Genomic DNA, 18,631 nt, shown 5'->3' on the forward strand with positions numbered 1-18,631 from the left:
ACATGAAACCTGCCTCAGGTTTCATGTGAGCATTCCAGCACAGGGTGGGCGTTCCCTCGCAGGTACGCCTCGTAAAAGTGATGCAGTGAAATCTACAAGATTTCACTGAGTCACTTTTACGGCCATGCTGCGTCAAAATGCTGTAACTGCTTGAAGCAGGCGTAAGGATTGACGCAGCATGTTAGGTAAAGGGCACCCTGAGCCTTGCTGGAGCAGCATCGCGCTTGCGACGCTACTCCAACAATGTGCCGCATTTCCACCGGGGGGATGCGACACGCATCTGCCCATCCATGCGCTACGGCGCACCGCATTATAAATGCGGCGCACCAGTGGTGGCGCACGGGTGGTTTTGCGGGTCGCAAGTATTCTGGCACATCCCTGCTGATTTGCAGAGATGCACCAGACCTTGTAAATTTGCCCCTGTGTGTTTTGGAGTAGGTAGAGGAACTTAGGAAGCACAATCATTTCATGCAAGGCAGTCTTCCCATCAGAGATATAAGGAGTGTACACCAGTGACCCACGTCTTTCCTGTACTCGTCAAGTACTGGCCCCATATTGTGCGTCATGAAGTCCCAGGATCCCTAGTCACTTAGACCACCAGGTCCGAGAAATCCACTGTTAAGGGCATATTCAGTCTGCTAGAGGGCCCCATTCGGTCAGCTGGCAAGCCACCGATTTGTGCCAATTAATATGGGCCCCCAAGTACCTTCCAAATCTGTCCAGGATCCCAAGAACGCTGGGAATAGAGAACAAAGGGGACAACTAAATACTGCAATATTTCAAGTGGGTAAAAATGTTCCTGGAATGTTTAGTGCAGATCTTCCAAACTGCGCCAAAGTTTTAAGAAAATAAAAAATGCCTTTCCTTTGGAAACTCTGACTTAACCATACCTACACTGGTGGTTTCCCCACCTGTGTAACGTATATGTATATTACACAGTAGCAGTCAAAACTGTGCAGCTATGGTACAAACGCTCTTTGCATTGAAAATCTATTTGTTGATTCGCCTATAAATGTGGTACCCCATGGATGGCTCTGCACCCAATTTAGGTCTTTAGTAGTTTATGCCAATTTTTGTACAGTTCCATGCAGGGTGAGAAAAAGTTTAGGGGAGGACACAAAATATTGGTTTTACCTTTTTGGTTCCCGTAGCAATTGTGCTTGCAGCTGCAGAAAAAAAACATCTGAACAGATATATGCCAAACAGATTTTATTTATTTTATTACAATAATAATTAAAGAGCAAACCATCACCCTGATAAGTGCATCTTGGCGCTAGAATAAAAACCTCACAAACTTGCGGTGGACTCAGTACTGAAGAAAAATATGCAGATTTCAAATCTGGCCAGTAGATTTAACACTGAGGAAAAAGGCAAGCTTTTAAGGCTTTCCTGAACTTCCTCTCACTCCTAAGGAGACTTGGTAGTTTGTTCCTACTGGATGCTGTAGCTGAAGAAAAGGCTTAACTTACAAGTAAGGAGTGCTGAAAACACAGTACCCTTAATAAGGACTGAGAACCCAATCCTAAAATGCGACCAGGCTGATGTCCCTGAAAGCAATTCTTCAGAACAACAAAACTGGAACAGTGATCCGCTTTGTGCACCAGGCACTGAGATTTAAAGATGTTGCATTTACTGCCTGGAAGCAAGGCAAGGGCCTTTGGGACATAATCTCTTGCTTTTAAACCTAAAACTAGCCTAGCTGCTTAGTTTTGTACCAGGTGCAATGCACAGGCAAGCATTCAAACCCGAGCGAGCTTCCGTGGTGGTTTTTCCCCGACAGCACGGGAGAAGACAAGGAGAAAGAGCAGAAAGGAGCTGCCCGTCGGTCTGGGGTGAAAAAACTGTATGATTAACTCTTTTCACATTGGATAACCTAAAGACTCTGGGTAAGCGCTGCCAGGACTGCTCTGCCCACTGCTGCTGCAGCCGGAGGGACTACCAGTCCAGGATACCCTGCACCCCCTGGAGGGAGGTGCTTCTTGCCACCAACGCGCTTAAATCGCGCCAAACATCACTGTGGCGCGGGACATGCTGACAGGACTGCTCTGCCCACTGCTGCTGTTGCCGGGGGGACTACCAGTTCCAGGATACCCTGCACCCTCTGGAGGGAGGTGCTTGTTGCCACCAGCACGCTTAAATCGCGCCAAACATCACCGCGGCGTGGACGCTTTGACAGGACTGCTCTGCCCACTGCTGCTGTTATCGTAGGAGGCTGGGCTGGGCCATCCATTTAAGCTCTTGGACTTGAGGTCTGTGCTACTTAACTTGTGATTTGTTTGGGTACTTAGATTCCAGACCAATATTTGTCCATAATTTGGGTACAAATGAGCAAGCGAAGGGTATTCAATGGCCAGGGGGCCACAGGGACTTTGGACACCTTCCTACAGAGGGCAGAATCAGTGCTAATAAACGAAATCAAAATCACAGTGAGTAGGTTGTCGCTGGAGTCAATTCCACCTCCCACTAGACTTTCTATGACACCTGTGCTTACTGAACCTTGCATGTTGATTAATACTGATGCATCTTCTTCCCGGCCTGGTTCCATTCAGCACGCTATAGAAGATCACTCAGCGAATATTGTGCCCTTGTCATCCACTGAATCAGAACTTAGCCCGGTTAGGCTTACAGTTACCACTAGAGGGCAAGAAACTATTCCCAATATAGCCCGCAATGCAGTGCCTCTGTCTAAAAAAAGGAAGGCTAGGATTACTCGGAAGCAGAGCAAACCCGGGCAGAGATGGAAAGGTTATGGAATCCCTAGACAGCCCTAGTGCGCATAGTGAGGTCAACACAATTGACCTTAATTCCAATGTGCCAGATGCATCTCCAGATAGTTTGCAAGTCAGGAACTTCTGGAGTAGACTTGAAATCATGATGATAGCACTTCTGGAACCAATTCAGTTAAAAATGTCTGCTGTTGAAGCGAGGCTAGCTAAAGTGGAGGAACACATCAGTCATATACACTTACCTGTACCATCATCGAGCCCCTGCTACCCGAATAATAGAGAGGTTGACATAGGGGCTGGCAATCCTAGCAGAACCACTAACGAGAAGCCTCAGGGTAAGAACATTGCTATTTGTAAAGACTCATGTGTAGCATTCACTTCTGCTCGCACTAGACAGCCTCCCCCCATAAAGAAACTCATGTCGAACATCTCAGTAATTCTTCTGGTGCAGTGAGCAGAGATATGACTCCTAGGTTGTCAGGTCAGCCGATAGTTAGTGACATAGGCATTGCCCGCAGGGACTACTCCGAGTCCCCCATCCAACCTCCATCCACTTTAAACTTACCTCCAGATGCTACCCCCTATACAGTGGTTCTGGCAAATGTTCCCCTTTTACCCCACAACACTTTCTTACACTGGGCAGCGTTAAAGAACAAGTCACTCCACTACATGGGTCGAAAAACTGGTTTAGGCAATCCTCTTTTTTCCGAATTTAAATGGCCAGTAGTATAGGTTGGGTTGGCCCCACAAAGAAGACTCTCCAAGGAGATTGCGTTGTGTTAACTTTTAGCTCACCTCTCCTGGTGCGTATCATTCTGGAGAGAAGCAACCTTGGGATCCCTAATTCTAGCGACATACATATCCTACCACTAGGCTATTTTTACAAACCACCAAATCCCTTTGAACTCCGAGGTACTATTCCTTTGGGAGGCCACTCGAGGAGCTTCAGGGAGCCCAGATTCCCAATCCCAGTGTTTAATCGCTTTGATGCTCTGCGCTCACTGGAGGACATAGACTGACTGTACACGGGAATTCGAGCACCTGTAACTTCTGTAGTTGAAAGGCTTAGTGTGGGGCGATTTTTTAGCTCACATAGTGAAGACTTAATTGGTCAGCCCTTCAGTTGTCCCCAGCCCTGTGATAGTTTAGTACAGTGGTTCCCAAACTTTTTTGACCCGTGGCTCCCTTGACCTAATTGACAGTTGGCCGTGGCTCCCCACCATTTTTTTACCCACGCACCGGGGTGCCGCGGCACACTGTAACGGGGTGTATAGGAGGTCCCTAGCATACGACACGTCCTCACCGCCTACAACTCCCAGAATCCCTCGGGACACCTCGACAGGTATGGAATGGACTGACCCTGTGTTACCATCACCCCCTACTGTCTCTCTTTCCTCATCTCAGGACATGGACTGGAGCAGGTCGGAGACGGCCGAGGTGGAGTGGCCCTTTAATTCCTGGAAGCTGACAGAAGGAGAGGAGCCTGCGGACTACGCATTTCCGACAAAAGGTCAGGACCCGGAAACGGAGGCGTGCTTGTACACCTGGAGGTCGGAGGAGCGGAACGAGAGGAGTAAGGAGTGGGAGAAAACGAAGACTGAGACCGGAGAAGGAGAGTACGGGAGACGAGAGAGGTCGGAAAGATCATCACGGGAGGACGACGGAGAGCGGCAAAGACCACCAGAGGCCGGGGGAGTACAGGAGGACCAACACCAGAGAGAAGCTGAGTCGGCGCCAGCTGCGGACGGCGGAAAGCCAGGAGGCCACCGTTCCTACGAGCCGCCCAGCCACTCACCCAGGGGAGGTGCGTGGCTCACTCAGGTGCGTGATCGCTTGCGGGGCTGGGCTAGTAGTAAGGGTACAGTAGGTACCAAGCCACGGGAGACCTAAGTCCCGGTACCCTATTCCTGTGCACTACCCTCCAACCACATAGGACACTGTAAATAGTTCGAGCACCGGTGACTTCTCCCTCACTCCCTATCCCGATGTTCTCGTGAGTGTACATCACTCTCACTCAGTCCCTGTTTCTTTTCTGTTTCCCATCTGGGGAGGAGCAAGAGCCAGCCGCGACGGACTCCGAGGAAGAACCAAACCCACGAACCCCTGAAGTACACCGGAAGAAGGAGAAGGTCCGTAGACGGGGAAGGAGTCGCAGCAGGTCACCCCGGAGACCCCCCTCAAGCCGAAAGAGCTGTACTGACCATTTGTTTTCCCTAATAAATCCACAAGTAACCAGAACTCGGTTGTTGCCTATTTCTGCCGCACCCCCACTCGGCGCCTCTCTTACACACACCCTTTGGGAACCACTGATCTACATGAAGAATCAAGCCCAGACATGATGAAGGATTCAGAGAGTAGCCATCACTGTCATAAAACTTTATTTGCAATCCCAAAGATCTTATAAAGTACATCTCAATGCATACATAGAGTAGTATAAAGCACTCCCACTAAAAGTAACCAGGCTAGAGAAAGGCTCAAGGAGCTCTGTGGCGTTACAAGAAGTTTACATGAGGTGGGCTCTGATCATGGGTATCCACAGAAATTTTTTCAGGGGGGGGGGGGGCAAATTATTAACTTCATCACCATCCCCCTTGCACTCTTTCCCCCTCCACCTTGCACCCTTCTCCCCCTTCCCCTTGTACCCTACTTCACCTCAACCTTGCACCCTTTTCTACCTTGCACCCTTCTCCCCTCTGCCTAGCACCCTTCTCCCCTCTGCCTTGCACCCTTCTCCCCTCTGCCTTGCACCCTTCTCCCCTCTGCCTTGCACCCTTCTCCCCTCTGCCTTGCACCCTTCTCTCTGCCTAGCACCCTTCTCCCCTCTGCCTTGCACCCTTCTCCTCTCTGCCTTGCACCCTTCTCCCCTCTGCCTTGCATCCTTCTCTCTGCCTAGCACCCTTCTCCCCTCTGCCTTGCACCCTTCTCCCCTCTGCCTTGCACCCTTGCACCCTTCTCCCCTCTGCCTTGCACCCTTCTTTTCTCTGCCTTGCACCCTTCTCCCCTCTGCCTTGCACCCTTCTCCCTGCCTTGCACCCTTCTCTCTGCCTTGCACCCTTCTCCCCTCTGCCTTGCACCCTTCTCCCCTCTGCCTTGCACCCTTCTCCCCTCTGCCTTGCACCCTTCTCCCCTCTGCCTTGCACCCTTCTCTCTGCCTAGCACCCTTCTCTTCTCTGCCTTGCACCCTTCTCCCCTCTGCCTTGCACCCTTCTCTCTGCCTTGCACCCTTCTCTCTGCCTTGCACCCTTCTCCCCTCTGCCTTGCACCCTTCTCCCCTCTGCCTTGCACCCTTCTCCCCTCTGCCTTGCACCATTCTCCCCACAGCCTTGCACCATTCTCCCCACTGCCTTGCACCCTTCTCCTCTCTGCCTTGCACCCTTCTTTTCTCTGCCTTGCACCCTTCTCCCCTCTGCCTTGCACCCTTCTCCCCTCTGCCTTGCACCCTTCTCCCCTCTGCCTTGCACCATTCTCCCCACTGCCTTGCACCATTCTCCCCACTGCCTTGTACCCTTCTCCTCTCTGCCTTGCACCCTTCTTTTCTCTGCCTTGCACCCTTCTCCCCTCTGCCTTGCACCCTTCTCCCCTCTGCCTTGCACCCTTCTCCCCTCTGCCTTGCACCCTTCTCCCCTTTGCCTTGCACCCTTCTCCCCTCACACTCTCCAACATGCTGCAGTCACGAGTGACGACCCCCCAACGAGGAGTGAGGCAAAGACAGAAGCTGGCAGAGTGCGGCTGCATCAAGGCATAAGGCGCCCACCCAACGCTCTCCACCAGGCCTCTCACCCTGCACGCACCCAATGCTCTCCACCAGGCCCCTGAACCTGCACCTACCCAACGCTCTCTACTAGGCCCCCCACCCTGCACCCACCCACCCAACGCTCTCCACCAGGCCCCTGACCCTGCACCCACCCACCCAACACTCTCCACCAGGCCCCTGACCCTGCACCCACCCACCCAACGCTCTCCACCAGGCCCCTGACCCTGCACCCACCCTATGATCTCCACCAGGCCCCCCATCCTGCACCCACCCACCCAACGCTCTCCACCAGGCCTCTCACCCTGCACGCACCCAATGCTCTCCACCAGGCCCCTGAACCTGCACCTACCCAACGCTCTCTACCAGGCACCCCACCCTGCACCCACCCACCCAACGCTCTCCACCAGGCCCCTGACCCACACCCAACGCTCTCTACCAGGCCCCTGACCCTGCACCCACCCTACTCTCTCCACCAATCCCCCCACCCTGCACCCACCCACCCAACGCTCTCCACCAGGCCCCTGACCCCACACCCACCCACCCAACGCTCTCCACCAGGCCCCTGACCCTGCACCCACCCAACGCTCTCCACCAGGCCCCTGACCCTGCACCCACCCTACGCTCTCCACCAGGCCCCCCACCCTGCACCCACCCAACGCTCTCCACCAGGCCCCTGACCCCGCACCCACCCACCCAACGCTCTCCACCAGGCCCCTGACCCCGCACCCACCCACCCAATGCTCTCCACCAGGCCCCTGACTCCGCACCCACCCACCCAACGCTCTCCACCAGGACCCCCACTCTGCACCCACCCACCCAACGCTCTCCACCAGGCCCCTGACCCCGCACCCACCCACCCAACGCTCTCCACCAGGCCCCTGACCCTGCACCCACCCTACGATCTCCACCAGGCCCCCCATCCTGCACCCACCCACCCAACGCTCTCCACCAGGCCTCTCACCCTGCACGCACCCAATGCTCTCCACCAGGCCCCTGAACCTGCACCTACCCAACGCTTTCTACCAGGCACCCCACCCTGCACCCACCCACCCAACGCTCTCCACCAGGCCCCTGACCCTGCACCCACCCTACTCTCTCCACCAGGCCCCCCACCCTGCACCCACCCACCCAACGCTCTCCACCAGGCCCCTGACCCCACACCCACCCACCCAATGCTCTCCACCAGGCCCCTGACTCCGCACCCACCCACCCAACGCTCTCCACCAGGCCCCTGACCCCACACCCACCCACCCAACGCTCTCCACCAGGCCCCTGACCCTGCACCCACCCAACGCTCTCCACCAGGCCCCTGACCCTGCCCCCACCCAACGCTCTCCACCAGGCCCCTGACCCCGCACCCACCCACCCAACACTCTCCATCAGGCCCCTGACCCCGCACCCACCCACCCAATGCTCTCCACCAGGCCCCTGACTCCGCACCCACCCACCCACCCAACGCTCTCCACCAGGACCCCCACTCTGCACCCACCCACCCAACGCTCTCCACCAGGCCCCTGACCCCGCACCCACCCACCCAACGCTCTCCACCAGGCCCCTGACCCTGCACCCACCCTACGATCTCCACCAGGCCCCCCATCCTGCACCCACCCACCCAACGCTCTCCACCAGGCCTCTCACCCTGCACGCACCCAATGCTCTCCACCAGGCCCCTGAACCTGCACCTACCCAACGCTCTCTACCAGGCACCCCACCCTGCACCCACCCACCCAACGCTCTCCACCAGGCCCCTGACCCACACCCAACGCTCTCTACCAGGCCCCTGACCCTGCACCTACCCTACTCTCTCCACCAGGCCCCCCACCCTGCACCCAACGCTCTCCACCAGGCCCCTGACCCCACACCCACCCACCCAACGCTCTCCACCAGGCCCCTGACCCTGCACCCACCCAACGCTCTCCACCAGGCCCCTGACCCCGCACCCACCCACCCAACGCTCTCCACCAGGCCCCTGACCCTGCACCCACACTACGATCTCCACCAGGCCCCTGACCCTGCACCCACCCTACGATCTCCACCAGGCCCCCCATCCTGCACCCACCCACCCAACGCTCTCCACCAGGCCTCTCACCCTGCACGCACCCAATGCTCTCCACCAGGCCCCTGAACCTGCACCTACCCAACGCTCTCTACCAGGCACCCCACCCTGCACCCACCCACCCAACGCTCTCCACCAGGCCCCTGACCCACACCCAACGCTCTCTACCAGGCCCCTGACCCTGCACCTACCCTACTCTCTCCACCAGGCCCCCCACCCTGCACCCAACGCTCTCCACCAGGCCCCTGACCCCACACCCACCCACCCAACGCTCTCTACCAGGCCCCTGACCCTGCACCCACCCAACGCTCTCCACCAGGCCCCTGACCCTGCACCCACCCTACGCTCTCCACCAGGCCCCCCACCCTGCACCCACCCACCCAACGCTCTCCACCAGGCCCCTGACCCCGCACCCACCCACCCAACGCTCTCCACCAGGCCCCTGACCCCGCACCCACCCACCCAACGCTCTCCACCAGGCCCCTGACCCCGCACCCACCCACCCAACGCTCTCCACCAGGACCCCCACTCTGCACCCACCCACCCAACGCTCTCCACCAGGCCCCTGACCCCGCACCCACCCACCCAACGCTCTCCACCAGGCCCCTGACCCTGCACTCACTCCTTATGAAATGTCATTAGTGCTCATGTAAAGCACTCCAATATGTTTGGGTTGAGTTTGCTCTATATAAAAATTGAGGGGAAAAAATTAAACAATTAGTTTCATTTACTCTTTCAATGCTATTTGCATCTAAATAACCAAAGGTGTGCGTGACTCCACAAGGAGCATGACCCCCTCCTGTGCTGCAACACCTTCCTTTCTGCCACTGACCAGCATCTCTTTCACAGCTCATCAGCAGCTGAAAGAGTTGATTGCCTTTTTAATGGTTAGAACTGCCAGGCGCCAAAATGCGGGATTATGGGCATCATCTTTTGCCTTTGAGTAAGAAGTGCCTGGATCTTCATTGGCAGGCGGGCCTCTCAGCTATGTCTGTAGCCGAGTCCTGTGCACGCTGTTTGTGCCTTAGCTGAACTTCATTGGCTTCCCCTGAGAAAGAGAGTGCAATTTAAATCTCTGTGCCTTGTTTTTAAAGCCCTGCATGGGATAGGACCTGTGCGTATGCGCAACAAATTCGACTGGTACGTCCCAACGAGAACATTGCGCTCCTCGTCGGCGAGATTAGTGAAGGTTCCCAGGTTTCATAAGGTTAGGTCAGGGGGCAGATCCTTTGGGGTGGCAGCGGCTAAAATGTGAAGCAGCCTCCCCTGGGAAATTAGGCAACTCATGGAGCTCCTCCCCTTCAGAAAAAAGTGTAAAAACCTGGCTGTTCCCCAAGATTTAGTGGCCGGGCCCTTTTTCCTCCTCCTCTGTTCCCCCTTGAATTACTTTAGCGCCAGGATGCCTGCTAGGTGACAGTGTGCTTTATAAATTGACTAAATAAATAAATAATAAAGCTCTCTCTTGGAATATTGCTGGTATATCCTCTAAGCTAAATAATCCTCTTTGGGGAGAATTGATTAACCAGTTTGAGATCCTGTGTTTCCAGGAGACCTGGATCAAGGAGCCAGTCCATCTGAACAGCTATAGGACTTTACGCCAGCAGTTAACAGCTTGAGTGGTAGGCCCAAGGGCAGCCTTTGTACATACATATCGAACACTATTAACTCTTAAAAGATAACATTGTATGCACATGATATGTATTACCAACTAGTTAAACTGGACCTAGACTCTTATATATTCCCTCTGATAATGTGAGAGCTGTGATTTATAACCTGTTACAAAAGTTTTAAAATGTAGGTAGTAGTAAAGACTCAATGTTGATTTGGGCCGGTGATTTTAATTGTACCTTATGTGCGAACGCTGGAGACAAACTATGTGAAGCATTAAAAGATGAAGGGGCACGTGTATCCCATTTCTGACATTCAGTTTTGGGGGAAAAGTCAATGAGCTTATTTTCACCCTTGACTTGGGATTTGCTAATGAAATGTGCCCAATCCCCGCCCCAATGCCCCACACAGTTAATGGTAGGGGTCTTTGCTCCACTATTGATTACGTCTTAGTCTCCAACAGCCAAGCACACATTCTCCATTCTTATTATGTGTCTGATAACCCCCTTAGCGACCATTTCCCTCTTTGCTTAGAATTCTCATTCCCGTCCAACATTATTTTAACCTCATCGCTGCTTGAGAGTTTCCCCTGCTGTGCTGGACAGCAATGAAAACGGGTGTGGTCATGACGAGCTCAGCTCGTCATGAGCACCTGAGAGGTATATGCCATGACGAGCTGAGCTCGTCATGAGCATGGAAGGGGTTAAGATCGGAAAAGAATAATGACTTGGCAGGTAATTTAGCCATAAAGAGCTCCAATAGGTATTTCTTGCAATGGACAATGGTGGATCAAGACGCTCTGGTCAACTCAGTACTGGGCAACACTAAACTAGCGGTAGAGATGTGCCTGAGTGACACAGCGACCCCAGAAGTAGTCCTAGCCTCATTTCAGCCCATCTCGAATGCCATTAGAGAGTCTTTAACCAAACGCTGCAACTCCAAGGGCCTCAATAAAGGTTGGTTTGACCCCAGGTGCATGCAAGCACATTCCCATCTAAAAAGGTACTACATAAAATCCCAAGAAATAGTACTGAAGTAAAGGCGCCAGAGATGCATATAAATTAGCAACTAGGGATAGGAAGGCCATCATCAAGAAGGAGTTGTGGGATGCATTAATTACCGCGTCAATGTTTAATGATAGCGTGGCTTTCTGGAAAGTGGTTAGGGCCCCTCTCCTGACTAGAGAGGCCAGTCCATCACTTGAAATAGCAATAACTGAGGAGCAGTGGATTAATCATTTCACCAAGGTTTATTAGGACATGGGTAACCCTATTCTGATGGACCACCCCAACCAGGATGTCTGTAACTTGAACCCCCTCTCCCAAGCAAAAGCACTAATGTTTACATTGGATGAAGTAGAGCGGGCCCTGTCTGTAAGCAAGGGTGGTAAGGCACCTGGTCCCAACGGGATACCAATTGACTTGTTTAAATCTAATACTTCCCTATGGGGACCTCTCTTGATGCAAGTTTTAAATGCTAGCTGTGAAGCAGACTTCCCACCCACATGGGTAGAATCAACTATTGTCCCCATTTTAAAAAAGGGGGACAGACAGGACCCAACATGCTATAGGCCCATTTCATTATTAGACGCTATAACAAAAGCAGCAGGCAGAATAATACTGGAATGCCTCCAAGTATGGGCGGAGGAGAACTCTGTCCTGTCGGACCTACAATACGGCTTTCGAGCCGGTGTAGGCACCGTTGAGCAGGGCCTGAACCTGTCTCTTTTAGTTGGAAAATATACTAGGGCCAAGGTGGGGAATCTATTTTTAGCTTTTGTTGACCTCACATCCGCATTTGATTGCGTGACCCATGACAAACTTTGGTCAATTTTAGATATGATGGGGGTTGATTCACAGATTATTTATTTTCTTAAACTTTTTTATAGCGATGCTAATGCACGAGTGTGCTGTGGCTTGCAGGTGAACGTTCAGCTCCCTTCCCAATCAAAAGTGTAGTCAGGCAAGGTTGTGTCCTTGCTCCGTTTCTTTTTAATTTGTATATAAATGGTTTGGAAGAGGCACTTTTAAAAGATAATCATTATTTTCCCCAAGTGGCAGGACGACCTATCTCAGCCCTTTTATATGCAAATGATGCGGTACTGATGTCCTGAACCAATATAGGGCTGCAGAGGGTATTGGACAGCTTTGCCATGTTTATGTACGAGATAGGTCTAAGAATTATTTCTTCAAAGACGTTCACTATGCGTTGTGGCTCTAGCATCAAAAAACCTAAAAATATGTTTGTGTCCGGACAAAAGATCGGGGTCACTAAGAAATTTTCATATCTGGGCATTCTTTTTGCTCACAATGACTCCTGGTCACAGGCGGTGTTGGCAAAAAAATGTACACTATTGCATACTACATCTGCCCTCGGAGCTTTTGCGATCAAACTTCCGCAAGCGTATGTCACGCGGAGTTGGCCCTCTCCTTTGTATCAGATCTAATAAAACTCGAGCTGGTGCTGTTATGGCACAGACTCTGGACTAAGGAAGAGACAAAACTAAATAGAGACATTGTTCTGGACGTTTTGAAATTGGATAGGGCCCTGAAGATTCCTTGGATAAGCTATGTTCAAAGTTTTTTCAAGATCTCGACCACCCAGAGTATTTTACCAACCCCAGTACCATCTAGGAAATAACTCGGAAGGAACTAAAAATAAAGAGCTTGTCTCTACTAGACTCCGCTAGGCTGTCGAATGAAATTGTATTTTATGTGAATTTTTACATGTAAGAAATACTGCTATTGTGCTTTTATGATTGTTTTCCTACATTCGAATAAAGCTTTCTTGAGATGGAATTTGCACATCATGTGATCTGGGAGCCCCGGACTGTAGACAACCTGTGCTGAAATATGTGCATTCATGTCAGTCACTGTGTGAGAAAAGAGAATAGATGAAGAAATATTTCCGAAGTTTGTAATTAAAATGAACAGGATTTTATAATTGGTTTATCCTGGTTATACAATTTTTAATGTCTAGTCAATCTTGACTCTGACGTTTTTAGATGGACGGCAGGCGTAGGCTTGTGTACATGTATAGATCAAACCTCTGAGCATGAGTCAGATCAGCAAGTTGGGTCATGTGAAAAGCAAGAGTGACATTATAGAACCCTGTGGAACCCCGCAGTGCAGTGTCTGAACAGAGGAAAGGTGCGCACCCATTGTCAACAGAAAAGATCTACTGATAGGAAACTCCAAAACCAGGCCACATGGAGCCATCAATAGAGATCCTTTATACGATATTAGAAAATCAGATAGTTAACAGTTTTAAAAACTGTTGGGGGGTATACCAAAATCAATGCAGCTGTGATATCATGGTCTGCACACGTCCGTAAGTCGTCAAGGGATGCCACAACATCACTATGCTGCCACCTGCATGAAAACCTACTTGCAAAGGAGGAAGCAAACTGTTTCCATTTAAATAATATGTTGTCTGGAGAAATACTGTTCTCTCTGGCCGCTTTCACAAATAGGACATCTGTGAAATTGTGTAATAATTTGGCAAATCCATAGGGTCTAACAAAGATTGCTTTAATAACAGCGTTACTGAGGCTGATAAAATAATCTACCATTCAATTTCACTTCGCTTCAGACCTCAATAGCTTGTACAGGAGGCGAATCTCTTTAGCTCCCTGATTTCCGGTGCTCGGCATTGACACATTTTAACACCGGCACTTATTACAGTCTGCCACATGGTGGTGCTGTTCGTCTAATTTAGAGATGAATACCACAACAGTTGTTTATTAACTCTGCATACATAAATAAACAAGCATTTGCAATGCAATAGGTCTCGCATTATTTAAGTTTGAGCTATTATTATTGTAAATGGCAATGTTTTTTGCTTTATGCTATAGTTTTCTTATGTACATAAAAAGCTACATATAAAGTATTTGTTGTTAAAATTATTTATGCAGTATTTAAATTTGTTTGCATAAAAGATTACAAGAATATCTTAGCAAAAAAGTAAAACTTTTTAATGGTAATTGACTAAATGTCCATTTGTACATTTTAATTTCAAATAGGTAAGTGTAAACATCACAAATATATTGTGCAAACAGTGCAAAATATTTTAGCCATAAATATTTGAGCGTACATGATATGTGTTCCATAAAAGTATTATTATCAACTGACGCTGTCAGCAGTGTGCAATATTCTTCAGCCTTTGCTTTGTTTTGCTTCACTTTGGATATGTATACCTGTCACTGCACTATTTACACTGTGCTGTTCACACACGCCTATATTTTTTATAGTGAACAAGAGCTTTGGTAATGGGCGACAGTCGGAAATGGGGCTCAAGCGCCTAACTGTTGCTCATCAGCACTGAGTTGTGTGCCTCGATTGCAAATCATTGTAAATAACTTACATTTTGTTGTAATTATTTTTTTTTTAAAAACGCACCTGGGTGGTAAAGTACCGTGTTGTAAGGTACATAATAATGGCCTGCATGGATGGCACTTACCTGCGGGGTAACGGGCGTGTTGTAGAGGTGAAGTACTGCTCTCCTGGGAGGCGTCACGGGTCATAAATAGGTTTCGGGAGGGGCCCCTGCGCGAGGTTACACGGTGCAGAGAGAAAGTGACGTGCACTATAGGAGCACAGGTGTGTATTGTTCCCAATTGTACAATGCCGTTTATTGACTTTACAGTCACGCAGATCCCTGACTAGGAGGAGGAATGTCAGACATTGGACATTGCGTGACTTCGGAGGGACATCGCTAGACACTATCGGCTGTGCTGTACGAGTTTCGCTCTTTCACGTATTCACCACTGAAATGCGGTCCGGTACACGTCACGGTGTTAAGCGGGAAATCTAATGCATTCGACCCTTGGTACCAGATCCCTGATCCTGCAGGGAGGGAAGTCCCAGCGGCTGACACCCTAATCCGCGCTGCCGCTTTAATGACTTCGTGGTGAAGGTGGAAGGGAAACACTGACATCGCTGGACAGAGATATGTAAATGTTTACACGGCTCCAAAATAAACTGCAGCGTTCACCATAAAACGTCTCAGTTATTAAGCGTGGAGGTGCTGGCCTGGGGTTTAGTTTACATTATCACTGGTAGTCCGCTTCAAACAGTTTTATCCTGTTGCGTTTACTTTCCCTCTGAGTAGGTGGTTTGCCAGTGCGTGCCAGCAGCGCCTTCTCCTGTGGCTTCAGGTAGAATTTACAAAACTTTTCTAAAAAAACAGCGTTTTGTCCCAGGGGGGATTTCTTGTCTGTGCATAAACCAGAGTGGCATCCAGTAATGCCAACAGCCCCTGGCGTTCGCTGCCTGTAGCGCCAGCTGCTTTCTATACCCGCAAGATACCTCCGCCTGTCGGTTACCAGCTGAGGAAGCATTGACAGCCTCAACCATGGGCGCTGGCGTGAAGACGGAAGGTGTCTGTGCGCTGTACATACAAGAGAATGAGGTTACACACTTCAACAACACACATTAAGACTCACCCGCGAATGAAGCGCGAGTGATTATTAATATGAGAACAAGGTTTTCAATCCCGGGCGGAAAGTCAGGCAGGCCGGGGGCGGGACGTGAAGACACACCGGAAGCCCGGGCGGGCTCCCGTGAGGTGAGAGAGCCTCGCACGCACAGAAGGAAGAGACCGCCGCCGCCTGCAACGAGCCCTCGCCTGAAGACAAGTACCGGTGAGTGGGGGCCTTTACTGAGCCTTTACTGAGGGGCGGGGGGCATGTGTGTGTGCGTGGGGTGGCGGGGGGCTCTGTATGTGTGTGAGCGTGCGTGTGTGTATGTGTCTTGGAGTCTGTGTGTATGCGTGCGTGTGTGTATGCGTGTGTGATGACTGCGGGGGGAGGGAGAGAGTGTGTGCGAGCGAGTGTCTCTGTGTGTGTATGCGCATGCATGCATGTGTGTATGTGTGGGGATGTGCACGGCGCGGGAATTCTTGTGAATGTGGACGGAGCCGACGTGCGCGTGCAAGCAGCTGAATCCAGCCGGGGAGAAGCGCGTGACAGTTTTTTGTCCGTCATTCCCCCGTGTCAGCTCGCTATAAGTCTCCAGCCCTGGACGCATCCTTCGGATGCGAATTCCAGGGCGAGACCTAAAAATGACTAATTCCTGCCACCCAAACCATTATTTTTTTTGTAATGTATTTTATTTTGAAACTGAACAATTAGCGCAATACAGTTGTCACATAGTACAGATGCAGGAGTCACTCACATATCAATACAAACAGTATCTTCAACATCCAGGCCATCTAACCCCCAACATAGATTTTTAAAAATTAAGATTCGCCACCAGTTTTTTATCGTTCTGTTCATGCATCATCATTTGGAGTCCGGAACAGGCGGTAAATGGGTCACAGTGAAGGTCGCCCGGGCAGTGTATAACTGGGCCTTATGTCAACGTCCCTTGCGTGTTATGTGTATTGGGTGGTTATGTGTCGTCGCCTCTGTCGAGTCCAAAGTATCTCCTCCATGGGCCCCAGGTTTTATTTAAAAAATTGGGGAACTCTACTAAGATAGGTAGTTTGTTCAGCCGTCATATATGTGTCCATCCCCCTCATCCATTCCTGAATGGTCGGCTTGTCGGCAACCTCCCACTTCTTGGCTATATCCCTCTTGGCGACCACCTGTACCAAGGAGGTGAGAAGTAGCTGCGTTCTGGTGATGTCTAACTACTTGATATCCCAAGTGTGGGACTTGGCCCTTTTGGCAGGTTCACCCCTAAACTTTTTGCTTTTAAAGGTGACCTGATGTTAGATGTTAGTTGTTTTTGGCTTCTGCACACTTCAGCCCAGTGTTCCAGTGTAAAGTGCGTGCGCAACCTGAGTGCGTGTGGTGAGATTGGCCTGCCCTCCCATAGGAATGCATGGGGGATATGTGGGTCCATGGTAATTCCTGGTGTGAGAGAAGTGCAGGGGCGAGTTTGGTATGTGCGAACTCGTGAGAATAAATGCTGCGCTCAGATTGAATGTGTCTAGTGGAGAAGTGCCACTTTTAGAAGTTGGTATGTCTGTGTGCAGTAAATGTGAATTGCGTGTCTGGCTTGTGAGTGACAGGGACTGGCTGGTGTGCTTGGCTCTAGGAGCCAGAATGGGTCTGCCCGGTGATGAATAGGGAGATCTGCATGTAGATGGGAGGGAGGAGTTGCACCTGGGACCTCAGTAGGGCTGTGCCTTCCCTCCACAATGCTGGCTCCGCCCCCTGTGGTGTGTCTGATGTCCCTAGCCTGTCCTGTGAATAGGGAGAGGGGCTGAGCAAAACAAAGTGCTCCAGAACCAGTTGTAACTGGTTCTTCCCTTGCCATGCAGCTTCAGACAAAGGAAATGTGTGTATAAAAAGGGGCTGTGACCCTATGAATCTGTTCTCTCTGATCCTGACTTGAGGGGGGCCTGCTGCTGCTGGGCGCCAGGTGGAACCGTCACTGGGGACTGCCTCCCTGCTGGAGGGCCCTGTGAGCTGGCCCCTGGGCCCAGCCTTTGCCCCCTGCATTCTTAAAAAAGACTTTCCCTGGACTTTGGAACTTTAGCACCTGGGAGAGCTTTATTTTTTTCATCTGCTGAAACTGAGCTTGACCTTGCTGCTGGAAGCGCTGGGTTTCTGCCCCCAGGAGGACAGCTGGTGCCTGCAGCGAGGAACTGCGCCGTGGAGATTCCCTCCCCCATTGTGCTTGTTAAATACCCCTAGCGGGTGCCCACCCCATCAGGGGCTTTGTGCCGTCTATTTTTATATCCCTAGCGGGTGCCCACCCAGCCAGGGACTTCGTGTGATAACGGGAGCCTACCCCGTATTGTGCCGCATCACTGTTGCAGCCCGGATCTAGCAGGAAGCCAGGCAACCCACGCCGAGACGTAGACGGGGCCTGGCCGAGGGTGAAGGAAGTTCCGGTCGGCGAGCCGGAAGCTAGGAAGCAGACAGGAGCCCACCCCGCGTGTGCCCGGAGAGATGTGCGGGAAGGACTGCAGCTGAGACACGGGGCTCCCGTCTTAAAGGGAGAGCCCCTCGTGGCGCATGATGAATGGTGCAAGAGTGGAGACCCAGGCGGGAGCCTACCCCGCGCTGGGCTGCACCCGGAGGAAGGAGTAAGGAAGTGCGGCGTGGCCAGCAGGGACTCTGCTGATAGAGTCCCACAGTGGGAAGAGGCCAGCCAAAGAAGAAAGTCGGCGGGTCTGCCCGGGGATCTCAGGAGTGGAGAGAGCCCCGCCTGGCGTCCAAGAGGGGTCCCGTGTAACCGCACCAGCAGGAAGAGACTAGGAGCATCCCCGGCAGCCCGGTGTGGAAGAGCAGGGACTTCCCCCCTCCAGCAGAGAGCCCGGTGAGTGCGGGCTTCTCTTTGTTTTGGTGTGCCTTGGTTGCTGAGCGGACCCGCGGGAGAGCGGGCCGCTCCAACGTCGAGTGGGGGGGGGAGAGGCACCTTAATGACAAGGGCCCCAGAGCGCTGTTCCACCCCACAGCTGCAACAATGCCCCTAATTTATTCATAGGGCCCCAGTGAGGGGTCCGGGGCACAGTGGTGCCCGGGTTTGAATTGCT

The 18,631-nt window shown here is 51.7% G+C and overlaps 1 protein-coding gene and 1 long non-coding RNA gene across 6 annotated transcripts in view; one reads left to right on the forward strand and one right to left on the reverse strand.

Annotated features, from left to right (window-relative positions):
- The window catches only part of AGAP2 (ArfGAP with GTPase domain, ankyrin repeat and PH domain 2), a 1,117,996-nt gene that overhangs the window by 133,393 nt on the left and 965,972 nt on the right, over positions 1 to 18,631 (reverse strand). The gene's annotated exons all lie outside the window — the stretch shown is intronic.
- Positions 1 to 18,631, forward strand: part of LOC144829512 (uncharacterized) — a 354,617-nt gene that overhangs the window by 42,817 nt on the left and 293,169 nt on the right. The window contains exon 5 of one of the 4 annotated variants that reach the window (XR_013610693.1): positions 4,131 to 4,880. The exons of the other annotated variants lie outside the window; for them this stretch is intronic. This is a non-coding gene — a long non-coding RNA (uncharacterized LOC144829512). Of the gene's footprint in view, positions 1 to 4,130; positions 4,881 to 18,631 lie in introns of those variants that run through there. 4 annotated transcript variants of the gene reach the window in all.

The sequence above is a fragment of the Lissotriton helveticus genome, chromosome 1_1 (assembly GCF_964261635.1).
Source record: "Lissotriton helveticus chromosome 1_1, aLisHel1.1, whole genome shotgun sequence".
Classification (NCBI taxonomy): Eukaryota; Metazoa; Chordata; class Amphibia; order Caudata; family Salamandridae; genus Lissotriton; species Lissotriton helveticus.